At 43.7% G+C, this 26,536-nt stretch overlaps 1 protein-coding gene across 1 annotated transcript in view; it reads right to left on the bottom strand.

Annotated features, from left to right (window-relative positions):
• ITGA9 (integrin, alpha 9) overlaps positions 1–26,536 on the bottom strand; it is a 372,615-nt gene that overhangs the window by 149,376 nt on the left and 196,703 nt on the right. The window lies entirely within an intron of this gene.

Consider the following 26,536-nt stretch of genomic DNA (forward strand, 5'->3'; position numbering starts at 1 on the left):
TTGAGGCAACAGATCCCACAGGGCCTTGTGGGCCAGCATGGGGACCTTGGTTTGACCCTTGGAAGCCCCTTCAGGACTCTGAGCAGAGCAGCAGTGTGACTGAATGTTCATGTTTAAAGGAAGCTCGCACTGGCTGTGATGTGAATGGTCTGTGGAGTGGCCAGGAAAGGAACAGGGGGCCTAGGTAGGAGGCTCTTGTGACAATCCAGGTGTGAGAAGATGAATGTGAAAGCCAGGGTGGTGGCAGCCGAGGGGGTGAGATGGGGTCATATTCTGGACACAGTTCAAAGGTCATGCCAACAGATTTTCCTCATGGACTGGATGAAGGGTGTTAGGAAAAGAGGAGTCAAGGACTGCTCCAAGGATTTTGGATTCAATAACTAGCAGAGAAAAGTTGTCATTTATTGAGATGGGAAAGACTGGGTCGAGAAGGTTCAGCAGAGAAAATCCAAATGCCTATTGGATTTTAAAGGAGATATTAAGGCAGGTGGATGCATGAGTCCAGAGTTGAAGGAGGAGTCTGGGCTAGAGATACATTTGGGACAGACTAGATACGATCACTAGGAAATGAGTAGAGATAGAGATGAGGACTCACTCACATTTACGAGCTTTGAAGATGAGGAGGTATCAACCAACAAGACTGGAAAAGCATGGCTAGGGCAGGAAGAGGAAAATTGAGAGAGAAGGCATCCACATGGTCACAGAGGACAATCTCAAGAAACGAAGGATCAATTTTGTCCAATGCGGCAGACAGGTCACAACAATGGGAATAATTAGAACTGGCCATTGGAATCAGCTTCTGGAGGTCACTGGTGACCTTGATAAGAACTGTTGAAGTGGCGTGATGGGAGGAAAGCCTGACTTGAGTGAGTTTCAGAGATGTAGGAGGAGAACAAATGGACGTAATGAGGACAGACAACTATTTGGACGAGTTTTTCTCTAAAGGGGAACAAAGAAGTTGGATGGTAGCTAGTCGGGGAAGTGGGCTCCAGGGAGCTTTTTGGCTTTTTTTTTATTAAGATGGGAATTACCATAGTATACATGCATGCTAATGGGAATGATACATTAGAGAAGGAACAATTAATGAAAACATGACAGGAGACAATTGCTGGGGTCTGATGAATGACTGGAAGGGCTATTCTCGCCTGGCTGGAGGTGAGCTGAAGATGCATTAATAGATGGGTGGTAGGAACATGCGGGAATTCCTCTGTGATTGCTTCTATTTTGCAGTGAAATAGAGGTAGGGTCAAAGACTGGGAGTTGGAGGAGAAAGAGGTGAATGTTTGAGGGGTGAGGAGATGGAGGGAAATGGGGACCCAGGAGAGGGGTGAGTGAATGGGGTGAGGATGAGAACATTGATAAGGCTGAGGCTGAAGGTGACAAGGATGAAGATGCATGAGAGACTGATGGTTATTATGTGATGTGACCTTTGAACAAAATAAATCCATGTGAGTGGCCAGTTTTAATTGGATAACCAGTTAATGGAAGATGTAATTAAGGATACAAGGGTTTGTATAATGAACGGTTGTTATTTTTGGCCACTTAGCATCCTGACATCCTATCGTTCTGGGAGAATCTCAAGATTGGTGGGAGGCACACATTAGCAGAAAGGGGACAGATCCTCTCTTTCCTCTCTTCTTGACCACTAGGGTGTGGGTACTTGCCTAAGTGAAATCATGTGATCTAAAGGTGATCAAGTGGCAGTGATGTGGTAACAGATGCTTCCACCCAGGGCTACAAATTTTGAGGGTTGCACAGAGACACTAGGGATCATCTGAAGTAGCTACAGAGCAGTAGAGAGCCCAGAGGTGGAACCCTGGGCTAAGTCTTGCCTCTTCTGTTTCCTGTCTGTGTTGGTTCCCCAGCCTTCTTGCCTATGCTCTGAACCACCCCACATCCTTTTAATAAATTCCTTTTCTGCTTGAATTAACCAGCATATGTTTTTGTTGTTTGCAACCATGAATACAGCTAATATACCATGCAAAAGAAGAGAACTATTCAAAATCTCCATAGGCAAAAATATTTTGAAATACTAATTTCTGGGGGGTGGAATCCTCATTACCCATCCGTGAAGAGAGGACCTCACTCTCCTGCATGTCTGGCACATCAACAAGAATAACATGTGCAATGAGAAATATGATGGCCTTCCTCTGGCAGCACAGGCTCTGAGGATCCAAACAAGATGTGAAAAATTAACTTAAGAGTTGCAAATTCTTGAATGGCCTCCAATAAATTAAGACCCTGATCTCAAACTATTGTGGCAATTATTTATTATTGTTGGCCATTTTAATCTTAAACAGTGGATAGGTTATTTCTGTCCTTCTGTTTGTTTTTGGAAGATTAAAAGAATAAACCTCAGGCTTGAGTTATGAGAGAGCACTAACCTAGTTTTATCTCAAGAAGGAAGTGGACAGGCATTCACAAGTATCCCTGACATCAGACAGTGTCCAAGGTTTCCATGGAATATTTGGCAGGGAGACAGTATAGACGAGCCCAGGACCATGGAGGAGGGGCTGCCTCTTCATTCCAGTTTAGTTGTTCATGTGATCAGCCTCCTTTCCTTGTATATAAAGGGCAAGGGATCAGGCCAGGGACATCTAAACTTCTGCCAATCCCCAAACCTTGGGCCTCTGTCACTTAATCACACAGCAAAGTCATTCCCGGGATTTCAAAGTCAAGTGATTCAAACATGGCTCTGTGATTAAGGGAAACAGCCAGGCAACTTCCAGGGCAGAATGTGAGCTCAGATTTTTTTAGAGGAGGCTCAAAGCTGGGGTTTCATTCTTTCTCCAAAGCTACAAAAAATCTTTGACTAAAATAGCACATCTCTGCTTCCAAAGTTATTTTTAGAAATGAAATGAAAATGTGATGTGCCAGCATGATATTGGGTGTTGTCAAATATGCCATCCTTCTGAAACCTCACAACACTGTGAAAGGATCTCAATGTTAGGCCCATATTTGAGAGATGAGGAAATTGAGATGCAGAGAGAGAAGATGCTGTGCTGGTATGAGAACCCAGCATCTCCTATCCCTTCAAAACTCGTTCCTCTCCACCATAACCCACATTTCTCCAGCCCCCTGACTATCATGTCCCCAGGGGGTCCTTCCTGATCTCCCTGCCTGGGTGAAATAAATCCTCCCATTATGAGCCCTCCCCATCCCCATGTGCTCCATCAACCCTTCATGGCACTTACTGAAGTTGTGATTACGCATTTGTTTGTGGGGTTATTTTGGTTAAGGACTGTCTATCCCCCATTAGAATCTAAACATCAGGGGCAGGACCCTTCTCTGACTTTGCTTATCATTGAACTCCTAGTGACAGAGTTGTGCCTGGCACAAAATTTCTCAGGGAATAAAGTTCCCTGAATATCAGAGAGATTCTTCTTCAACAAATAACTAAGCGCTGTGGAATGTTCAGCATAAAAAACCTGTGCCTGATTGTTTCCGCCCTTCAGCAGGACTGTCAGAGAGGTTGGTCTCTCCTAGCAGGTGTTCAGTGAACACTTGAATGAATGAATATCCATGACATCCCCACAACAGATCATTACCTCCCCCTTCACATTTTACAGATGAAGAAGTTGAGCCCCAGAAAGGGGAACCCACCCAACTGAGGTCACCCAGCCATGTAGGGTCTGAGCTGCAACTAGCAGCACACCTCCTTTGGCATGACGGTTGTCCCAGCTATGGCTCTAATATCATCTCCATCTCAGTCAGGAAGGGCTTTGGCAAGAAAGTTTACTAACACCTGAAAGGAACAGGACTCCACAAAGACCAACCTCTTTGACAGTCCTGCTGAAATAGTAAAACGATCAAGCATAGAGTTTTTGTGCTAAACACTGCAGGGGTGCTTATTTATTGAGGAACAGTGTTTCTAATCTTCAAGAAATTTTATTCCCTGAGAAATTTCCCCATTAATTTTAATTTGCTTGTGCAGTCTTTTAAGTGGGTTATATTACTTTGTACATGGATCGCTTTGCTGTGCTTTTATATGAAAATCCTTATTAGTAGTCAACATAAGATACAAAGTGTACTGTTTCTATAAAGCTTATCTTACAGCACGTATACAGCCTGCTGGAAATATATTGCTCATTTGTTATTAAAAATCCTACCCAAGTACATCTCATAGCAGTCAGATTTTTTTGACTGTGTTATTGGGTTTGCACTTAAGTTTAGCACCAATTCATTCACTATACTCAATGGCAGATGTTACTGATGACATCTTGACAGCTGTGTCAAGCCAGAAAATCTCTGTAGAACTTGTTCTCTGCCCTCATTCATCACTGTACATTAGGATTACCATTCAAAGTTCCTTGTTAGGTAAATGCAATACATTTCCATATCAACCACATGTGCTGAATCACTAAGGCCACTAAAGCAAAAATTTCCCCTTCTATCCAGATAATTTTTTGGGTGATGCTTAATAATTTTCTATTGGATCATTTAGATTTTCCTTAAGTCTCAGACATAAAAACCATGACCTTTTCTTTTGCTGCTATCATAAATCCAGTCTGAGTAAAGGCTAGCACAAGTGTTAATCAAATGCATCCAACTGTATTTGCATTAAAAAACTTCTCATTACATCATCATTATTATTATTGGTATTGTATCTACCAACCACAACTATATTTGACAACGATGACTAGGATAATAGTGTAGGGTAGCCAAGTCTGTGCATCTGTCCATCCTTCCCTCCTTCCTTCTCTTATTTCTCCTAGTTGTTTATCCATCTACTACTTTTTAAAAACCACTTTTTCCCACTTCATGCCTATTAGGATGGCAACTACCAAAAAAACAGAAGATAAGAATTGTCAAGAATGTGGAGAAATTGAAACCTTTGTGCACTGTTGGTAGGAATGTAAAATTAAGCGGCTGCTTGGAAAACAATATGAATATTTCTCAAAATAATTAAACGTAGAATTGTCATACAACCCCAAAATTGTACTTTTGGGTACATTACCCAATGAACTGAAAGCAGGAACTCAAAGAGACATTTGTTCCCCCATGTTCATAGCAGCACTATTCACAGTAGCCAAGGGTAGACACAATCCAAAGTGTCCATGGACAGACAAGTGGATAAACCAGATGTACTACACATACAATCCCCAGTTTTCTCAATCATGGAAATCATACCAAAAAGGACATTGTGAAGCAGACTGTATTCTTCCTAGGAGCAATATGACAACTGGGGGCAGCATGCCCTTAGCAAGGATTCAGCTTCCAAAAAATCAGATACTCTCAACAATGTATCATAAAATCAATAATGCAAAGCACACATGTAAATAGCCCTTGCAATGTGAAATCACAAACAATGCTTCCCATTCTTAAAAAGGGCAAAATCATAAAATCAGACATGGAATCTGACAGCTGGAAGGGGGCTCATTTGGGTCACCATTTTGCAGATAAAGGCAGACAGTTAAGTGACTTCCTCAAGGTCACTCAGCAGACAAGGGCAGAGCTCTAACCCCTGGTCCAGTGTTCCTTTGCCTTTCCCATTGCTCCTAAAGCATATAAAAATGCAATTAAATAGTATACAATGTACATGAAACTTACTTGGCTATAATATTATAAATAAAATTGTGTTTATTTTTCTTAGCATTTAGAATATTTTAGAATACTAGGAGAATATTTCGAATATAAGGCATGATCTCTTTACAAATGCTACTGAGGTGCTTAATTTTTCTCTTGACAATTTTCTTTGATATTTGTGGAGGCATGTGAGATGACTCTAGATGTCTTTAGCCACTCTTGTGGGCAACCTTCTTTCTGGGTACTTTGTTGACAGCTATCAAAGCTTTTCAATTTTCAGAGTTTAAAATTACAAACATGAGTAAACCAAAAAACCAAAATTGCTTATCTGATGTCTTTCTATGAGGGATACAAGCACAAAATACCAAATAAATTGATTATAACATCAATAATTAAGGGATGGTGTTAATTAAGCTACAGGGAATAAGTGAGGACTGTCAGGCACCTCCTGAATGCATGCTGGTAAATGAATTACCCAGGAAATAAACCATGAATTTGGTAAGACCTGCCAAAGGAATAGGTAAGATCAAGGGGCAAGAGAAACTCAGGGGAAAGAAATCACTGTTGACTGAAGTTATTACATGAAGCTTCCGGAGACAGGTAGCAATTGAACCACATCTGAAAGAATGATCCTAAAAGTCACTTGCTTGTAAAATGCTCTGCCTATGGATGGGCAGAAAAACAGGGAGCATATTCCAGCCAGAGAGAAAAATAAACATGATCAGAGGATGAAGGTGGGCAGAAATAACATGGAAAGGGGCAGGAGAAGGACGTTCTGCTAGATTAGCAAGAGGTAAGTAGATATGTGTAGGGCACATCCAGATTCTCTTAGATCTTGAAGACAAAGATTTGATGTTGATCTTCTAGGCCAGTGAATTTAACCAAGTTTTCTTGAGTGGCCAACTTAAGATATATTATTGCAAGTAATTTGACAATAATAAGGCACCAAAGTGAAGATATTAAAAAATGTAGTCGGCTATTAGTGGTTCCATCTGAGTCTTATCACTGGAACCTGCACAGGCTGCAGTTCTATCTAGTCAGTATTCCCATCTCTTTGTCAGAGGGCTTTCCTCTGCAGGCCAGGAAAGTGCCTAAGAATTAAGCTTCTGACATGCTCTGCAGCAACCCTCAATGACTGATGGGAACTGGTGTGTAATTACCCCAGCTCCCTTGCCTATTGAGTGGGACAACTCTGAAGTTCATGTTCTAGACCAGTGCCACATGTGGCATTTGAGCACTTAAAATGTGGCTGGTCTGAATTAAGTTAAAATACACATGAGTTTTCAAAGACAGCACACACACAAAGATGTAAAAATCTCCACAGTTGTTTTAATATTGATTATATGCTCAAATAATTACTTTTGGGATATACTGCATTGAATAAAATTTGTTTCACCAGTTTCACTTTACTTACAATATAATATGGTTGATTTGTGATAAATCTTTAATGATACACACTTGCTTGTGTTACTACTTGTGAAGAAGAGGTCCAGGGTAAATAAATTTGAGTAAAAATAAAAGTAAATAGTTTTGGGCTGGGCGTGGTGGCTCATGCCTGTAATCCCAGCACTTTGGGAGGCTGAAGCAGGTGGATCATGAGATCAAGAGATTGAGGCCATTCCTGGCCAACATGGTGAAACCCCGTCACTACTAAAAACACAAAAATTAGCTGGGCATGGTGGCGCACACCTGTAGTCCCAGCTACTTGGGAAACTGAGGCAGGAGAATGGCTGGAACCTGGGAGGCAGAGGTTGCAGTGAGCCAAGATCGCACCACTGCACTCCAGTCTGGGGAAAGAGTGAGACTCTGGCTCAAAAAAAAAAAGGTAGTTTTTAAAAATTGATCATATTTAGCTCCTACAACTCACTTGCTTATAAAATGCTTTAGTGAATATCATGAAATGCTAAAAAAAAAAAAAAAGCATAACATATGTGCGCTTTTCTTTTTCACCAAGTAATTTTGAGTTTCACCAAAATCTGATGTCCAAAGTTGTATGTTGTACAAATGAACCTCATTCATTACCTGTGATGTGGTGGGAAAAAAAGTAGCAAGCCACACAGATCTAGGGAATAAAGAATGTCAGTGCAGGCTCCCCCAGATGCAGAGCTGGAGACAGGTTTGAAAGCAAGTTGTTTATTCCAGAGGTGGTTCCATAAAACACCAGTAGGGAAGGCATAGAGTGAGACACAGAAGGACAGGCAACCAGCAAAGGCAGCAACATCAAGCCAGTCAGCTCCCTGAGCACCTGGAACTTAATCTTGCTGGGGAGCTCTGGGAAACTGTGCAACACATGAGCAGAACAGAGTTATGCCATTGGTGGGATGAGGGAATATTTACATGCCCACTCTAGTCAGTCATTTGTTGAGGGCTACTGCAGAGGCGGCGAGCTGTACATCTACTCCCAGTACCTCTGGCAAGATACCTGGTAGGCAGAAAATGCAAAGAGATATAGTTACTGGTAGCTGCATACCAGCATAGCACATAAGTATAAAAGGGATGCAGCCAGCACTGATCATTCCTGCTACAGGATCCTATGTCAGCTTTCTGAATAGGAGAACGGTCCAGTGAGTGAGGCCTGTCATGGGCTGGAGACCAGATCAGTTAATCTGAATATCTCTGAATTACAGGGGCCCAGGCTCCTTCTGGAAAGAGCCTAGAGAAACCATAACCAACCCTTGGGATCCACATTCTGCTCACTTTCCTTCTTGCGCACCTGTCACAAGGAGGCATCCCAGGTGCCATAGTCTCAATTTCTACCAATGTGGTTCAAGTCCCAGACCTCATAGTCCTGCCAAATGTGGGTGTGGGTGACCAAAGACACCCCTGGCCCCAGACTGACCATCAGTGGGTTGTACCAGGGGAGCTGTACCAGTTCTCTATGGCTGGCAACTGTTCTCAAAGATAGGTGTGCTCATGCTGTGCAGGTTCTCAACTATTTTAAACACTGCCCCTGCCATAAACTGGTATAACTTAAAGGAAACACACAAGATACCACCCTTGTTGAATCTGAGGGGTGTATATTTCTGAGTTTCCCCAGTGCAATTCACTTTGGATAGACTCACTAGGGACCAATTCAAGAAGATATACATGTCAGCAAGCACAAGTTCCTGAGCCTCTGTCTACAGAGCATGCACTCCTGTAAGACACTGCTCTCAGCTTCCCCACCTAGGAAGGCAGCTGCTATTGTACCTCCAAGGTACAACAGCATTCATGCTATTTTGCCCCAGAATGTTGGTAAGGTATTTACTCCTCAGCCTCTGCTCACCTCTATGGGCTGGGAGCTTTTACAGTCAAGTCTACTGCTGCATCTGAGAGTTATTCCAAAGTCTCCTGGATTTGTTACCGAAGAATTTGCATTCAAAGTGCCAGTCTGGGGGCCTCTCCTTCACGACACAGGTAACTGTTCTTTAGTGATCTATGCCAAACAATATAAAAGCCCATTCTCAAAATCACAACATTTCTATGTCTCCTAAGCATAATGCCGCCAACATCAGCCTTTAGTGGAATGATGCCAGGGTAAATCATGAAATCTGTAAACAAACAGTATTATGAAGGCTAAGACCATGTCCTGGAAAGCAAATAATAAAAAACTATCTCTGTAATGGAGCTAGAAAAATGTAGCCATTTCATGAATATGTATTATGAGATCAAAGTTTAGAGACTCGTGGATTTTCAAAGCTTCAAGGGATCTCAGAATCCATTACAGACCAACCTCCTTCCATTTTGCAAAGACACTGAGGACTAAATAAGGTAGGCCACTTAATAACTTATTTAGTAACTAGTGGCAGTACCAGGATTCAAACCCACTGTGTATTAGTCAGAGTCCAGACAGGAAAGCAGAACCCAGGCCAAGTAGTTCATAGAAGGGATTAAAATGGGGAACCAGGTACAAAGGTGTGAGAAGAACCAGAAGAGCAAACAAGGTAAGATGAGGAAAAGCTGAGATCAGAAGCAACTGCTGACACCCTTAGAGTTGGAGGGACCAGGGGAGGAGGTGTTGTGATTATGACTGGGACTGGGACTGCCAAGAGGGAGCTAAGACCGTGGAGGAGAAGTAGCTACTCCAGAGATGCTGCTTGAAGTGACTGGAGTTGGGGAGAAACACCCTGACTTTTCTCCTACTCCCTTTCTCCAGTCTCACACCAGTGATCCCATTGGCTGAACTTCACAAGAAGTCTATCTGCAAGGCAGCCTGGGAAATGTTGTTTTGAGTCCCACAGGGAAAAGGTGCGGAATGGATTGATGTGTCATGTTTTCAGATTCTCAGTCCATTACTCTCAGCTTGGAATAGGTTGTAGTTGGAGCTCACTATCATGTGTGAGAACTCTGGACAGGCAAAGCCTGAAGTGCAACGAGGTACTAAAATGGAGTCGGTTTTCATGCAATGAAAGCTCCGAGATTTCTGTTTCCTACAGGGATAGGAAACTATTTTTGTCTTGCTGTCCCATTTTAGTTAGTGACTGCCTGTTGTTTTGGATTCCTTCAGATTTCATTGAAACATCAAATTATTTAGAATATAAATATCAATTTTCACTGCTGTGAAAGTCATTAAAATTTCCTGATTTAGAAGACTCTAGAGATTGTTGCAAATATTAGGGATTTATTTTACTAACCAAGAACACCAAGAAAGGTATTGCTCTACTTTTTGTTGTAAAAAAATCACCAAGAAATACTAAAAAAGAATATTGTACCAAAAAAGGTTCAATTCTAAATATATCAGAGAAACAAAATCTAATTTTATTTTATATTTTAATCTATTCTAGAATAATAAAAATTGTTATTTCTGTCCAACTACTAGTCTTTTCCTGTGGTTATCCTGCAACTGGCCCCAAATAAACATAGGTAATCCCCTGTGATTTACAGCCTCAGCCCTAAACCACCTGCTCTAGCCCATTGGATGCTCCTCATCCCAACCAGTTCAACATCCCCTATGACAAGCTTCCTTCTGTTCAAAGCTTACCGTCTTATCTGACCCCAGCCTCCTTCCCAGGTGTGCCTATCCTGCCTGTATTAGCCTGTTCTCATGCTGCTAATAAAGATATACCTGAGATTGGGTAATTTATAAAGGAAAGAGGTTTAATTGACTCACAGTTCCACATGGCTGGGGAGGCCTCACAATCATGACGGAAGGTGAATGAGCAAAGTCACGTCTTATGGCGGCAGGCAAGAGAGTGTGTGCAGGGGAACTTCCCTTTATAAAACCATGAGATCTTGTGAGACTTACTCACTGTCACAAGAATAGCACAGGAAAGACCCGCCCCCATGATTTATTTACCTCCCACCGGGTCCCTCGCACAACATGTGGGAATTATGGGAGCTACAATTCAAGATGAGATTTATGTGGGGACACAGCCAAACCATATCACTGCCCTACCTCGGCACCACTCAGCTTCTCCTCCAGCAGTCCTGCCCTGGTCTCTCTAGATACACAACCCAGTAGTCTGGCCCAGCTCCAGTGGAACCCTGGGTTGATACCCTTACATAGCTTGTCTCAGACTTCCACTAGCATCTATCTGGACACTTGTCTGCATTCAAATACACTTGAAAAAAATCTAAACAGCAACATTAGTTAAGTTCTGCTTTTGTTTTAAATCCACAACTGTACATAGCTTTATATTCATATTTATATATTCAAATACTGCATAAATCAATAATATCATTAAACAGAACATTCCATATGTATGTGTACATGTTTTAACTTCCTCTGGGAATGAGTTATTATGCCATGTACTTGGAGTTGCGCTTCCCCATCTCATCATGCTTTAGAAATCCCTTCTAATCAGGCAAAACAGATCCATATGGTTATTAACTCCAGAGAGAGATCATAGGGCACCCCTGTAAGGCACCTCAATTAAAATTTACAGTGGGTCAGGGAAATCATTCCTGGGACTGAATTTCTGATTTGAAAAACTCACTTATAGGAAGTCAGAAATACCTCTACCTCCCTCATAGGTACCCACCTGGGCCAGTTTTATGCTCAAAAAGTGAGAGAAAGAAAAAAGCATTTACTAAGGTGATCTGAGCCAAAATAGTGGTTTCCCTAGCAAGAACATTCAGATAATTAAGGTAAATATGTATTACTTAAAAAAAAAATAGCATGTCCATGTCCCTGCCCAGCTGACTCTGGCCCCAACTCTGGCTCTTATAATAACTCATGCAATGATGGAATCGATATTTGCTTCAAAGGTCATCCTCTTTCTAACAAGGCATATAAGCCAGTCAGAGGGTCCCCCCGTCCCTCCAGGCAGCTCAGTCTCCCTCCTCCTGCCCCATCTGTTTAACTGTGTAAAGAACTGCTGGTTCCCAGCTAACAGAGGAATTCAAATCCTCATCAGCCTTGACTTTAGGAATAGTTTCCGGAATCACTAAATCTTAGGACATCTGGAACAAATCAGGTTCACTCACTGAAACAACTGGATAAAAGACAAGGAATACTTTAGGGGGCAGAGGAATTCCCAAGATCTGCAGGCTGCTCGGAGGTCCAATGTCCTAAGACAGCGTTGGTGTGCAGCGATGTATGACTTGACCCAGCAAGGTCCCGCTGCCACAGTCTGCCACACATGCGCTGTCTGTTACACTTGGCTATTGCACAGAAAATGCAAGCAGTATATGTGCATTTCATCAAAGTTGGCAGAGCAGACAGCTCAAGAAAGCCCAGGTTAGCAGGGTCATCATGGTTCCTTGACAAGTAATTCTGTCACGGTCATAACTTTTCTGTTTCTGGCTCAGGAACCAAATGGGGCCATAAATAGTCACAAGCAATGGAATATATTGAAATTATGAATCTCCTAGATTTTGAATCTTTTCTCCCAGGAGGTGAGGTAGCCCTATGGGAAAGGGGAGGGCACAAATGTGTAGTTTAGCAGTATGCTTTAAAAAAATTATTAAATAAAAAGATCTGGAAGTAAATCTAATAGTATAACTCTGAAGGAGGGATGAATGTAAATGGTAGTTTGAAATACCTGCAATAACTCTAACTTGATTTGACAATACCTGTGATTTCTATTTGGGACAGAGTCACAGGTCCTGGTAATATTACTATAGTCTGTTTCCTACATTCATAATTGAATATGATGTTAAATTTCAGTGTGCACTTAGTGAAAACAAAATGCAATCGTTTTCTCATCTGGGTTCACAGATCAGCAAGAGGACATAGACTCCAGGTTAAGAGCACCTGTCCTATGGGAAGGTGAGTGGTATGGACTGAATTAATAACCCTAAGGAGAGGCTGTGACGGACAGAGGGAAGGAGGGATGGCTGGCTCAGCCTAGGACAGCAGGAGGAAAGGTGAGCAGGGCGTTCCTGAAGGCATATAAGAAGACATTAGAAACCGTGGTTGATTTCATTCACCTCAATCCTGCCACCTCAGGACTGACAAGGAGCCACCTTTAAGCCTGGTGGTTTAGATGAGAATTTTTTCCTTCTTGGCTTAGGAGGTGAAATTGTTCTTTTGCACCAGGAAAAAAACAAACAAACAAAAAAGTTTTAACATTTGTCTTTCTTTTCTTGAAAAAAACACAACTGTTAACTGAAAGAACAGCATTTCCTCCAGTTCAAATCTCATTATCACAGAAAACTTCTTAAAAGAGAGTCCAGTGCTCCTGGTGAGAAAGGCTTATGATTGCAACTGAACATCACCTGTCCCCTTATGCAGTAAGGACTGTACCTGTCTTCAGTTCCCCACCAGTAAGGACTTTGCATGAAAGCCATTTCTCTTAAGGGAGCCCCCTTCCCTTCCCTTGGGTCTGGAATGTCCTCTTTAAAAACAAAGCCTCAGGGGAAGACACAAAGTCCCCTGGACCAGCCTGAAGTGGTCTCCCACACTTTATTCCATAAGTCTGGTTTTTAAAAATAAAAATAACAAAATCCTCTGCAATTCCAAGAGGGCAAATAAAAAGCCAATGAGCAACTGGTTTTTTTCCCTCTCCCACTAATGTCTGATAAATGCATTGGATTTGATTTCCTTTTGAAACTTGGAATCCTAAAAAGGAATCAGCCTGCCCGGACAGGATATCTAAGAGCAGATAAAGAAAACATGAGGTTCTACCGCATCTCAGGACAGGCTCCCTTCCTTGGAAGCCAGAGCCTGTGGCAGAGATCCAGGGATTGGTTGGGAAGCCAGGGAACCAGGCTGGGGCAGGGACAGGGGCAGGAGTGGACCAAGGCTGTGCGCGCACGGGGAATCTAGCCTCAACCAGACGCTAAGGGGAGCTGTGCAGCATAAACTGCACCGGGAAGTTAATCTACATCCCACATCAGCCAGACATTGGCTAACAAGTCACCCTCCCAGGCAGGGTAAGGGTGACTTTCCAGACCAAAGGAGGGGCTGCTGTGAGCAGCTAGCAGCCAGCACAGCAGCTGGGAGCAGTGCACCTGCACAGCAAGGGATCTGGGTGTGACATCAATGGCATCCACCCAGCCTTGTCATTTTTGGATCAAGATCACCTGGAATGGAGTCAGGGCAGCAAGCTCATAAAATCTAGAGGTTCTCTACATGATACCTTCCCTCTCACTGCAATTTCAGCAAACTGATTTGTGGGCAGGTCATGTTAAACCCAAGTCTCACCCATGGCTTTGGAATGGAGTCAGGGAAACAAGCTCATAAAATCTAGAGGTTTTCTACAAGGTACCTTCCCTCTCACTGCAATTGCAGCGAACTGATTTATGGGCAGGTTAGGTGAAACCCAGGTCTCACCTGTGGCCAGTGACCACTGGGGACAAAGCAAAGCCACAGCTGCCTTTGGCTTTTCATCTGTGGAGAGCCACAGGGCAGCCTTCTTGTTCACCTGAGGTTATATCAGGCGGCTCAGAACAAACTTGGGAGGGATGCTGATGAGAGGGTGTGTGTAGGACAACAAGAAAAGTATGTGTTGGGGAAGACTGAGTTCAGACAACAAACAACTGCACTGCTTCAGCATTTGGCTTGGCCCACAGTCACAAGCCTGTGCTGGGATGGGTGAGTCTAGGATTAGTGGCAAGGGACCAACACACACAGCCACACAGAATAAACTGCAAAAATCTTAGCGAGGAAACCACATATGGCTCTCAGTCTGCTCCAAGTTGAGAGAAGGGAGGGATTCAGGGCTACATTCTCTTGATAGGTCCTTTCCTTGAGTCCAGTCACAAGGGAAATAGCCATGTCATTGTGCCTGCTGGAAAGATGCTTCCGCATAAAACCTCCAAAGGATGTCTATGTTTGGAAGCCAAGGAAAACACTGCCCCCAGAAATTTTATCAGGCACACCTGTGAGGTAGACTCAGCCTTCCCGGGTGTCTCAGGAGGAAGGCCGCTACGAGCACATGGGCAGACTCTTCTACGGTCACCACAGTTTACTGCCTCAGTCTTGCCTTCACTGCCCCTCTAAGCATCCCCATCCTCTCACCATCTAGAAAGTCGAAGCTGGAAAATGTCAGCCAGTGTCTGCTCAGGAGGGAAGGGGCTGTCTCTGAAATACGGTATGTGTGAGGACAGCTATCTGCTGCTCATGTATGGTGGACCCTGAAAAGCTCCCCTCGGCGCTTTGAGTCTGCCCAACAGAGAAAAAGGTTAGTTCCTTGGGTGGCGGTCCCTACACCTGGAGCCTCGCATTCAGGAAACTGCAAATCAGATGCTTTCTGCAATACGAGGAATTTCCAAAAGTCGTTTCCACCTAAAGACAGGCCAGGTTCCCCAAGCTGCAACGGTTATTTAAAGTCAGGGGCCATGGGTCAAACTGCTAGAATATCAGGCTCCGGAGCCTCCCACCAGGTGTTTCTCCTGCCTCTGCTATTTACTTTTTTTAACCTCAGATAAGTGACTCTAATCCCTGCCTGTCAGCTACTTATTCTGCACCAGAAATGCTCTGGCTGCAAGTACACACATAAAATCCACCAACCTGGAAGAACCTGTGTGCTGGGCTTGTCTCTACCCCACAGCGATGCCTGAGTTACTTCGTAAGACAACTGAGGGGCATCCCAGAGTCATGGGTTGTGCTTATGCCTGAGCTGGGCTGGAGCCAGGGCTCCTAAGAAACACAGAGTTCCGCTGCGTGGCTAGGCTTGGCCCACGTCACTCCTAGGATCATGCAGGGCTCAGGGGGCTTATCCTCTCTGCCTGTGACATGCTGTGGACACATCCCTTATCTGCCTTTGCTGCTGTCCTCAGCGAAATGGGAACAAAACTTGGAGCCCTATAGATGGTTCATAGGTTTGCTGTAAAGCCAAACGCCCTTCTGCATGTGTGCAATATATTGTTATGCTTGCTAGAGAAGGGGAAAAAAAGATGCAGACAAATGCAATAGAGAATAGTTATCATAGTAATGGAGAAAGTTGGGTGTTTGGCAAAACCTGAAATAAAAGCATTCCGAGGAAGCTAATGGGAAGAAGCCTCCATGTCAAAAGGTGATATGACACTCCTGTTGGAATTTTTCAGAATAAATTCATCAACTGAGAGTCTGTAAGAAAGTGGGTACAGGACATCATCCATGTCCCTGCCATCCCTTCCCACACTCCCCACCCCTGACCCCAAAGCTTTTGCTGACTTTCAGCTGCCAGTGTCTGCATTTTTGTATCTGAGGGCCTTTTCCCATAGCTAGACAAGGATGCAAGTGCCAGGGAGCTAACTGTCCCCACCCACCTAACCCAGAGTAGCTCTCAACCAGTGAATCTCAGGAATTGGGATACAAACACCCCAGCTCCTTCACCTCTCAGATATAGTCATTCCAAGAGGTATGTTTCCCGGCAGGATGAAGTGCCAATCACCCACTGTGGGAGCGGGGGATGATGCACTGACTGACAGCCTCTCTGGATCATACCCTTTGCCATGTGACTTTGCAGCTCCTCCCATCAGGAAGCAGAGTGTATTTCCAAGCGACCCCTGTGACTTTTGCTTTGATCAACAGAATGTAGCAAAAATGAGAATACATCTGTTCTGGAACTAGGCCTCATGAGGTCTTGTGCACTGTTGCTCTCCATTTTGGGCCCTGGCCACACTGTAAGAGTAATCCTGGGCTAGCCTGCTGGAGGAGGAGAGACCATGTGGAGGAATGCCAGTGAACCACAAACCAACAGCCAGGCATCCAACCAACCCGAGGTTGCCTGTAGATGCAGGAGGGAGCCCAAATGAGACCAGAAGACCTGAACAGCCGAGCCTAGCCTCAACAGCTGACCACAGAATAAGGAGCTAAACAAATGGTGGCTGGTTTAAGGCATGGAGTTCTGGGGTCATTTGTTATAGCAATAAGTAACTGATATATTAGTGCTGTGGTGCATCCTCACCGCAGACTTCCCTGTATACTTCCTTACTTCTTCCCTTCATTTGCTGCACTGCTCACTCAATTATTTGCATTCAAATCCTTGTCTCATGGTCTGCTTCTAGGAGAACTCAACCTTAGACCATGTAGAGTGCTGCCTCCCTTGTGCTTCAGGGCAACTCCCTCATATTCCCATCGTGATCATGACTACAGTTAATGATACCTGTTTTCATGTGTGTCTCCCCTTCTAGATTGGGAGCATCGTGATGCAGCAGTGTGTGTTTATTTCCACCAGGCCTGGCATATCCATAGCAAGTGCTCCATCCACATTTGTCAAAGGAATGAACACAGCAGCACTGTGTCACCTCTCATCAGGTGAACAGAAGCTGGACTCTCTGGAAGGGTATGTCACCCTTCGATGTCTCTCCCAGTGTGTGACTGTCCCTTACCCTGCTCATCACCTTCCCTGGGGCCTAAATCCCACCCTCCACCAGGTAACTCCCACGGAAGGCACCCACATGTCCATTCATCCTTGATGTGTGGCTGGGATGTGAGGAGAGGCATCCGCTGCCGCCTCTTAGAAAGCCCACATCAGGCTGGGTGTGGTGGCTCATGCCTGTAATCCCAGCACTTTGGGAGGCCAAGGCAAGTGGATTGCTTGAGGTCAGGATTTCCAGACCAGCCTGGCCAATATGGTGAAACCCTATCTCTACCAAAAATATAAAAATTAGCTGGGCATGGTGGTGAGTGCCTGTAATCCCAGCTACTCGGGAGGCTGAGTGAGACAGGAGAATCACTTGAATCTGGGAGGCGGAAAGTGTAGTGAGCCAAGATAGTGCCACTGCACTCCAGCCTGGGCAACAAAGTGAGACTTTGTCAAAAAATAAAGGAAGGCCCACATCAGAGCAAAGGCAACACTTGTTCTGAGAAAGGAGGGCAAGGATGAGCAATCTGTCAACTCTTATTCAAAAGGTTCCGTTTGCTTGAGCATTTTGCCTTTCTTTCAAGAATATACCATTGAGAAATCCATTTCTATAGCCAGAGATTCCAGAAACAGCAACCATTAAAGCCAGCTAGGCCAGGGGCAGTGGCTTATGCCTGTAATCCCAGCACTTTGGGAGATCAAGGTGGGTGGATCACCTGAAGTCAGGAGTTCGAGACTAGCCTGGACAACATGGTGAAATGCCATCTCTACTAAAAAAATACAAAAATTAGCTGGGCATGGTGGTGGGTGCCTGTAATCCCAGCTACTCGGGAGGCTGAGGCAGGAGAATTGCTTGAACCCAGGAGGCGAAGGTTGCAGTGAGCTGAGATCATACCACTCTACTCCAGCCTGGGCGACAAGAGCAAAACTCCATTAAAAAAAAAAAAAAAAGCCAGCTACTGCAAATCAACAAACTTGTACATTTTTTCTTCAGAGCTGGTGCAGACAATGAAGGGGAAAAAAATCACATGGCTAATGTCCTGGCAACATTTTCCAGGTTTCTGATGAGTTCCTATTCACCTTCCCTCATATCATAACAACAGTGATGATATTACATTTTAGGAAACTGCTGGCATGCCAGCCACAAACCCACCATTGAATCTGAGGCTCTCCAAGGACAGAAAATGCAACCTACACAGATAAAGGATGTGCTGACTTGTCCAGGTGCGGTGGCTTATGTCTGTAATCCCAACACTTTGGGAGGCTGAGGTGGGCGGATCACCTGAGGTCAGAAGCTCGAGACCAGCCTGACCAACATGGAGAAACCCTGTCTTTACTAAAAATACAAAATTAGCCAGGCGTGGTGGCACATGCCTGTAATACCAGCTTCTCGGGAGGCTGAGCAGGAGAATCGCTTGAACCCGGGAGGCAGAGGTTATGGTGAGCTGAGATTGCACCATTGCCAGCTTGGGCAACAAGAGCGAAACTCTGTCTCAAAAAAAAAAAAAAGAATGTGCCGACTCAATGCAAGGACTGCCACTGATGATGCCACTGGATATCAGCCACAGTGACGCCACTGTTTTTTTTACCTCCCTTAAAAGTGTCCACTGTGGCTACTGGACACAGCAGGACAGATCGCTTGTGTCTCCAGGGGGAAAAGCTATTGAACAGAGCCTCCGGGTCAGACAGCACATGGGGAGAATGGAGGGGAGGGATGGCAGCTATCTTTGCTAGTGGAGTTTTTGCCCATCTATCTCCTCTCTGCAGTGGGGCTTTCACAGAGAGGAGGACTTTTTCCCCGAGGTCTCTAGCCTTAGTACCTCTGGTCCAGAGTCAGCTGATAGCAGAACCCAGAGACAACAGAAGACAATGTACAGAAGATGAGCAGGACGTAGAATCAGACATTCCAAGCTTTAATTTTCCTCTACAGCATGAGCCTTGAGCAAGTAACCTGGCCTTTCTGAGCCTCTGCACTACCTCAGTAAAAAGAGTATAAGAATATTTATTCTCAGTGTTGTTGAGGATTAAATGAAATAATAATGCTAGTTTTCACTACTGAGTGTTTGCTTATATGCTAAGCACTTTTAGAAGTACTTGAATATGTATTAATTAATTAATATGCAGAATAACCTTATAAGGTGCTGCTGTTATTTTCCCCATTTCACAGAGGAGAAAACAGGCAGAGATGTTAAGCAACTTGCTCAAGGTTATGCAGCCGGTAAGATACTTCAGTGCTTTTATGTATATGGAGTACTCCGTGGGGTATCTAGTGCTTGGTCAGTGCTCACTAAACAAGGGTGTCTTTCGCTTTATAAAACAAGACAAACTTCACTTTTGACCTAGGCTCTGCCGTTGATTCTAACCACTCTGCCACTTTTGAGAAGGAGAACAACTTGTTTCAAACTCAGAATAGCTCTCTGGGTTTGGGGATCCCCCTCTGGAAGACTGGTTTTCATGGATGGCGCTCCCATCCCTCAGCTAGCCAACAGTTTTGAGAAATGCACTTCACCCCACCACCCAACCCCCATGGCAACAGCATTATCAAGGCTACAACCATAGGACAATTATATGTTGCCACCAGATGGTTCTAGCTTTACAGATATCCTGCTGTGTTTTTTCATCTCCCTTAAAAGTCCTTATTTTATCGGAGTTGGCTAACCAGACAGCACTGAAATGTTCCACTGATTTCTGATAGAATGCATCAAAAAAAGAATTTTTTTTAAAGCTCACCTGCCATATCTTTTTCTTTATCATATGTGATGCTTTCTTAGGTACTGTGAGTATTTGAAAAGACAAAACATAGTTGCATCCTTTTACAAATGGAATTTTCAGTCCTGTTTAGTAGAAACTTTTAAACAAGTTTCATCCCTGTTCCTAGACGTTTTGACAATGGCCTGTTTTGGAACTGGGCTCAAGCCCATTAAAGATCATGAACTTCTAATTGAAGAGTTGATTGTTTTAAGAGATCACAGGCCTGCCAGAATTCATGCTCTCCAGAGAGGAAAATAAAAACATCCATGAATCCTGGTCACAGACAGCATTTCCTATGGCTTGATCTCTGGCCACTCTGGGTGACCCAATCACTCCCAGATGTCCTTCCCTCTGTCTTAACACAAAGGCTCCTCAGTCTGGTGGGTATTCAGAGGCCTCCAGCCACAACACCGTGGACCAACTGTCTACACAGTCATCAGAGAAATCTTTTTCTGTGACCCATTTGCTTCAACTTTTCATACAGTGAGTAAGGTCACAGCTAATAGGAGAGCTAAGTTCTGAAGAAATCACAGAAAGCAAAAATTGTGTCCAAGTTGGCCTTGTGAAGCCCTTCCGGGGGCACCATGGTGGAAATCAGCAAAACATCTCTCATAAGTCCAACCCTGACAAGGCTGCTCCTGCACTGGGATGAAGGGTAGCTGCCCCACAGACCTACCCAAGGCAGGGAAGCAGGAATTGAGACAGACGGAGAGAGGAGCAAACTCAAAACTCAAGCTGGAACATACTTTCATTGAGCAGAATAGGGAGCCATATGACCTATACCATCTCAATGTTCTCCTCTCCCTTCCCCACCCTGGCTCCTGGAGTGTGCCTGGCTGCATTTTTTTTTCCCCAGTCACCCAGGCTGGAGTACAGTGGTGCCATCTCAGCTCACCACAACCTTCACTTCCCAGGCTCAAGTGATCCTCCCCCCTCAGCCTCCCCAGTAACTGGGACTAGAGGCGCCTGCCACCATGCCTGGCTAATTTTTGTATGTTTTTGTAGAGCTGGAGTTTTGACATGTTGCCCAGGCTGGTCTCAAACTCCTGAGCTCAAGCAATCCATCTGCCTCAGCCGCCCAAAGTGCTGGGATTACAGGCAGAGCCACTGCGCCTGGCCTCCTGGCTGTATTCTTGTTAGGTTAAATGCACTTACAGTACAACTTGGCTGTACTCCCACTGGCTTCAAGATGAAGTCCAGACTCATAAGTGTTCCAAAATCTGGTTTCTCTCCCTTTCTCCTTCCCTGTCTCTCACTGTGTTCTCCTGACTGCCTCCTTCATTCCAGACACCTGCAGATCTTCATGGCAGTCCTGTTCTCCATACTTCTGCTCACATTTTCCCTCTGTCCAGAATGCCTGAGTCCTCATTCCTCTCAACACCACCTCTTGGAAGCTGCTGCAGAGCCCTGGAGTAACCCACCTAGCACTCACGTGTGGTACCACCATCACCCAGCCTCTTGCTCTGCTCACAGCAGGACAGCAGGGCCCACATACTGCTCACTTCTGCAGCCCAGTGCCTAGGATTTGCCCGGCTTGAACAAGGAAGGAGGGAACATTCCATCCCAGACAAGAATGAATCAAGAGAGTTCAATGATAACCAAAGCAGCTCACCTCTGCTTGGAGCCACTATGCCTCTGTCAACCAAATTCAGACCCTGGTTTCCACTAGCACTTAACTGATTGTACCTTCCCTCACATTGTCCCTGGCTCTGAAGAGTAAATACCAAAGGTCTGGATAAATCCCATGTAATTGAACCACAGGTTCGTTATCCAAGTATCAATGAACATTTCTCCGATGGCTCCTGTGAGAACAGCTATGGGCCCAAAAGTATAATGAAGGTTTCTTTAATGGAGGATTCAGTCAAAAGTCTATTTTCAGAGGCCAGGGGTCCTCTGAGAAATAACCCAGCCTAAGACGAGGCTGAGAGCTTCGGTCCAAAGGCACTGTTTTTGAGGTTCAGAATATCTTCTTACCCAGTCTCCAGCTCTCATGTCTGAATTCCAGGGAGATGGAATTGCAAGAAAGACTGAAATAGCCCTGATAACAACAAGGCATCAAGATAAGAGACAGGGCTACCTCACTGTTTATATAGTGTAGTAGATTGCATTATGGGTCCCAAGTCTTCACCTCCTCCTTATACTCAGGCCCTTTGCTGTGTGGCTTTGTAATTCCTCTCACTAACTTTATGTCCCTTGACTTTGGGTTTGGCCATGTGACTTGCTGTGGCCAATAGAATAACGCTGCAGGAAAAGTGCACCAGTTCTAAGCCCAGGCCTTAAGAGTCATTGCACGTTTCTGCATGCCTTCTTATACCTCTGCTATGCTGTGAGACTATGCCCAGGCTTGCCCACTGGTTCCAAAGGAAAAATGAAAGACACAGGGAGTAGAGCTGAATGGTGTCACCCAAGCCTAGAACCTACCCTCTGCTGAACCTAGATACATGGATAAATCAGCCAAGGTCCAGCTGAATCCAGCCTGGGCCAGCTGACCTGAAAATCCATGAGAATCAGTGATTGCTGTTCATATCATTGAGCTTTGGGGTGATTTGTTATGGAGCATTTTTTGTGGCAATTGGTAGCTGACACATATGGGGGTCTGGGTCCTGGCCACCACACTAGTTGTTCAAGCATTATTGATTACTGGGCCCACAGAGCATAACTGGTTCTGACCACACTTGAAAGGCCAGACTGGGGCAGTGGAGGCAGCTTTAGCCACAAAGTACTTTACTGAGCCTTGAATTTTACATCTTAATATTAGAAAAGCACAATTCAATAGAGATGGATTTGATCATCCACTAATGGGTAGCAAGAGCGTTAGGACTTTCCCAACTTATTATCTGACCTTGGAGCAGGAGAACATTTTCCTACCACATGAAGGTTTTCTATGATCCAAAATAAATTTCCAGCATTCCCAGTCTGCCTCAAGACAAAAAAAATCCATATATTTTTGTTTCTTGTTATCTTTTCCCTAAAACACTTTTTGGAAGGCCTATTTAAAATTAAAATTAATGAGCTGCAAATTTATGAACCTTCTTTAAAGTCAGTTTCTCTAATAATCCCAGGAGGTCCTTCATACTAATGTGAAACAATTCCAAAATCTATTCCATGAGTTTTAATTAAGTAATTTCGTAAGGTTGGCAAAACATGTGCTATTTTAATCTACCACTATTGATTGCCCTAAATAAAAGTAACGCTAATTAATATTTAAGTGGTTTGGAGGAGTATTTATGTCTGTGTGTGTGTGTGTGTGTGTGTGTGTGTGTACATCAACTTCCTCCAGTAAACTCAAACTGAAGAAAAGGAATCTTAGTATTACTTTCCTTTGGTGAATGAAAGATCATGTACCATAATAAGTTAAAATGTCCTAGTGTACTTCCATACAGAAACCCCATCTGAAAGTCACCAATATCAAAGATGAAAGGTAGATAAATCCACGAAGATGAGGAAAAACTAGTGCAAAAAGGTTGAAAATTCCGAAAACCAGAATGTGTCTTCTCCTTCAAAGGATCACAACTCCTCGCCAGCAAGGGAACAAAACTGGACAGGGAATGAGTTTGATGAATTGACAGAAGTAGGCTTCAGAAGGTGGGTAATAACAAAGTCCTCTGAGCTAAAGGAACATATTCTTTTTTTTTTTTTTTTTTTTTGAACGGAGTCTTGGTCTGTCGCCCGGGCTGGAGTGCAGTGGCCGGATCTCAGCTCACTGCAAGCTCCACCTCCCGGGTTCATGCCATTCTCCTGCCTCAGCCTCCCCAGTAGCTGGGACTACAGGCGCCTGCCACCTCGCCTGGCTAGTTTTTTGTATTTTTTAGTAGAGACGGGGTTTCACCGTGTTAGCCAGGATGGTCTTGATCTCCTGACCTCGTGATCCGCCCGTCTCAGCCTCCCAAAGTGCTGGGATTACAGGCTTGAGCCACCACGCCCGGCCTAAAGGAACATATTCTAACCCAATTCAAGGATGCTAAGAACCTTGAAAAAAGGTTAGAAGAATTGCTAACTAGGATAACCAGTTTAGAGAAGAACATAAATGACCCGATGGAGCTGAAAAACACAGCACAAGAACTTCACGAAGCATACACAAGGATCAACAGCCAAATCAATCAAGCAGAAGAAAGGATATCAAAGATTGAAGATCAACTTAATGAAATAAAGCATGAGGACAAGATTAGAGAAAAAAGAATGAAAAGAAATGAACAAAGCCTCCAAGAAATAATGCGACTAAGTGAAAAGACCAAACCTACGTTTGATTGGTGTACCTGAAAGTGATGGGGAGAATGGAACCAAGTTAGAAAACACTCTTCAGGACATTATTCAGGAGAACTTCCTCAACCTAGTAAGACAGGCCAACATTCAAATTCAGGAAATACAGAGAACACTACAATGAGACTCCTCGAAAAGATCAACCCCAAGACACATAATATTAAGGGCATTATGTTAAGGGCAGCCAGAGAGAAAGGCTGGGTTATCAACAAAGGGAAGCCCATCAGACTAACAGTGAATCTTTCTGCAGAAACCGTACAAGCCAGAAGAGAGTGGGGGCCAATATTCAATATTCTTAAAGAAAAGAATTTTCAACCCTGAATTTCATATCCAGCCAAACTAAGCTTCATAAGTGAAGGAAATATTTTTACAGAGAAGCAAATGCTCTGAGATTTTGTCACCACCAGGCCTGCCTTACAAGAGCTCCTGAAGGAAGCACTAAACATGGAAAGGAAAAACCAGTACCAGCCACTGCAAAAACATGCCAAATTGTAAAGGCCATCAACACTATAAAGAAACTGCATCAACTAATGGGCAAAATAATCAGCTAGCATCATAATGAAAGGATCAAATTCACGTATAACAGTATTAACCTTAAATGTAAATGGGCTAAATGCCCCAATTAAAAGACATAGACTGGCAAACTGGATAAAGAGTCAAGACCCATCAGTGTGCTGTACTCAGGAGACCCATCTCATGTGCAAAGACACACACAGGCTCAAAATAAAGGGATGGTGGAATATTTACCAAGCAAATGGAAAGCAAAAAAGAGCAGGGGTTGCAATCCTAGTCTCTGACAAAATGGACTTTAAATCAACAAAGATTAAAAAAAGACAAAGAAGGGCATTACATAATGTTAAAGGGATCATGCAACAAGAAGAGCTAACTATCATAAATATATATGCACCCAATACGGGAGCACCCAGATTCATAAAGCAAGTTCTTAGAGACTACAAAGAAACTTAGACTCCCACACAATAATAGTGGGAGACTTTAACACCCCACTGTCAAATATTAGATCAATGAGACAGAAAATTAACAATGATATTCAGGACTTGAACTCAGTTCTGAACCAAGCAGACCTAAGAGACATCTACAGAACTTTCCACCCCAAATCAACAGAATATACATTCTTCTCAGCACCACATCACACTTATTCTAAAACTGACCACGTAATTGGAAGTAAAATACTCCTCAGCAAATGCAAAAGAACAGAAATCATAACAGTCTCTCAGACCACAGTGCAATCAAATTAGAACTCAACATTAAGAAACTTACTCAAAACTGCACAACTACATGGTAAGTGAACAACCTGCTCCTGAATGACTATCAGGTAAATAACAAAATTAAGGCAGAAATAAATAAGTTCTTTGAAACCAATGAGAACAAAGACACAACATACCAGAATCGCTGGGACACACCTAAAGCAGCGTTTAGAGGAAAATTTATAGCACTAAATGCCCACAGGAGAAAGCAGGAAAGATCTAAAATTGACACCCTAACCTCACAATTAAAAGAGCAAACAAGAGAAGCAAGAGCAAACAAATTCAAAAGCTAGCAGAAGACAAGAAATAACAAAGATCAGAGCAGAACTGAAGGAGATAGAGACATGAAAAACCCTTCAAAAAAAATCAATGAATCCAGGAGCTGGTTTTTTCTGAAAAGATCAACAAAATAGACCGCTAGCCAGATTAATAAAGAAGAAAACAGAGAAGAATCAAATAGACACAATAAAAAATGATAAAGGAGATATCATGACCAATCGCACAGAAATACAAGCTACCATCAGAGAATACTATAAATACCTCTACACAAATAAACTAGAAAATCTAGAAGAAATGGATAAATTCCTGGACACATACACCCTCCAAAGACTAAACCAGGAAGAAGTTGAATCCCTGAGTAGACCAATAACAAGTTCCAAAACTGAGGTAGTAATTAATAGCCTACCAACCAAAAGAAGCCCAGGACCAGGCGGATTCACAACTGAATTCCATCAGAGGTAGAAACAGGAGCTGGTATCGTTTCTTCTGAAACTATGCCAATCAATAGAAAAAGAGGGACTCCTCCCTAACTCATTTTATGAGGCCAGCATCATCCTGATACCAAAACCTGGCAGAGACACAACAAAAAAAGAAAATTTCAGGCCAATATCCCTGATGAACATCGATGTGAAAATCCATAATAAAATACTGGCAAATCAAATCCAGCAGCACATCAAAAAGCTTGTCCATGGCCAGGCGCGATGGACTCAAGCCTGTAATCCCAGCACTTTGGGAGGCCGAGACGGGCGGATCACGAGGTCAGGAGATCGAGACCATCCTGGCTAACACAGTGAAACCCCG

Source organism: Colobus angolensis, unplaced genomic scaffold, assembly GCF_000951035.1.
Source record: "Colobus angolensis palliatus isolate OR3802 unplaced genomic scaffold, Cang.pa_1.0 Scaffold36, whole genome shotgun sequence".
Classification (NCBI taxonomy): domain Eukaryota; kingdom Metazoa; phylum Chordata; class Mammalia; order Primates; family Cercopithecidae; genus Colobus; species Colobus angolensis.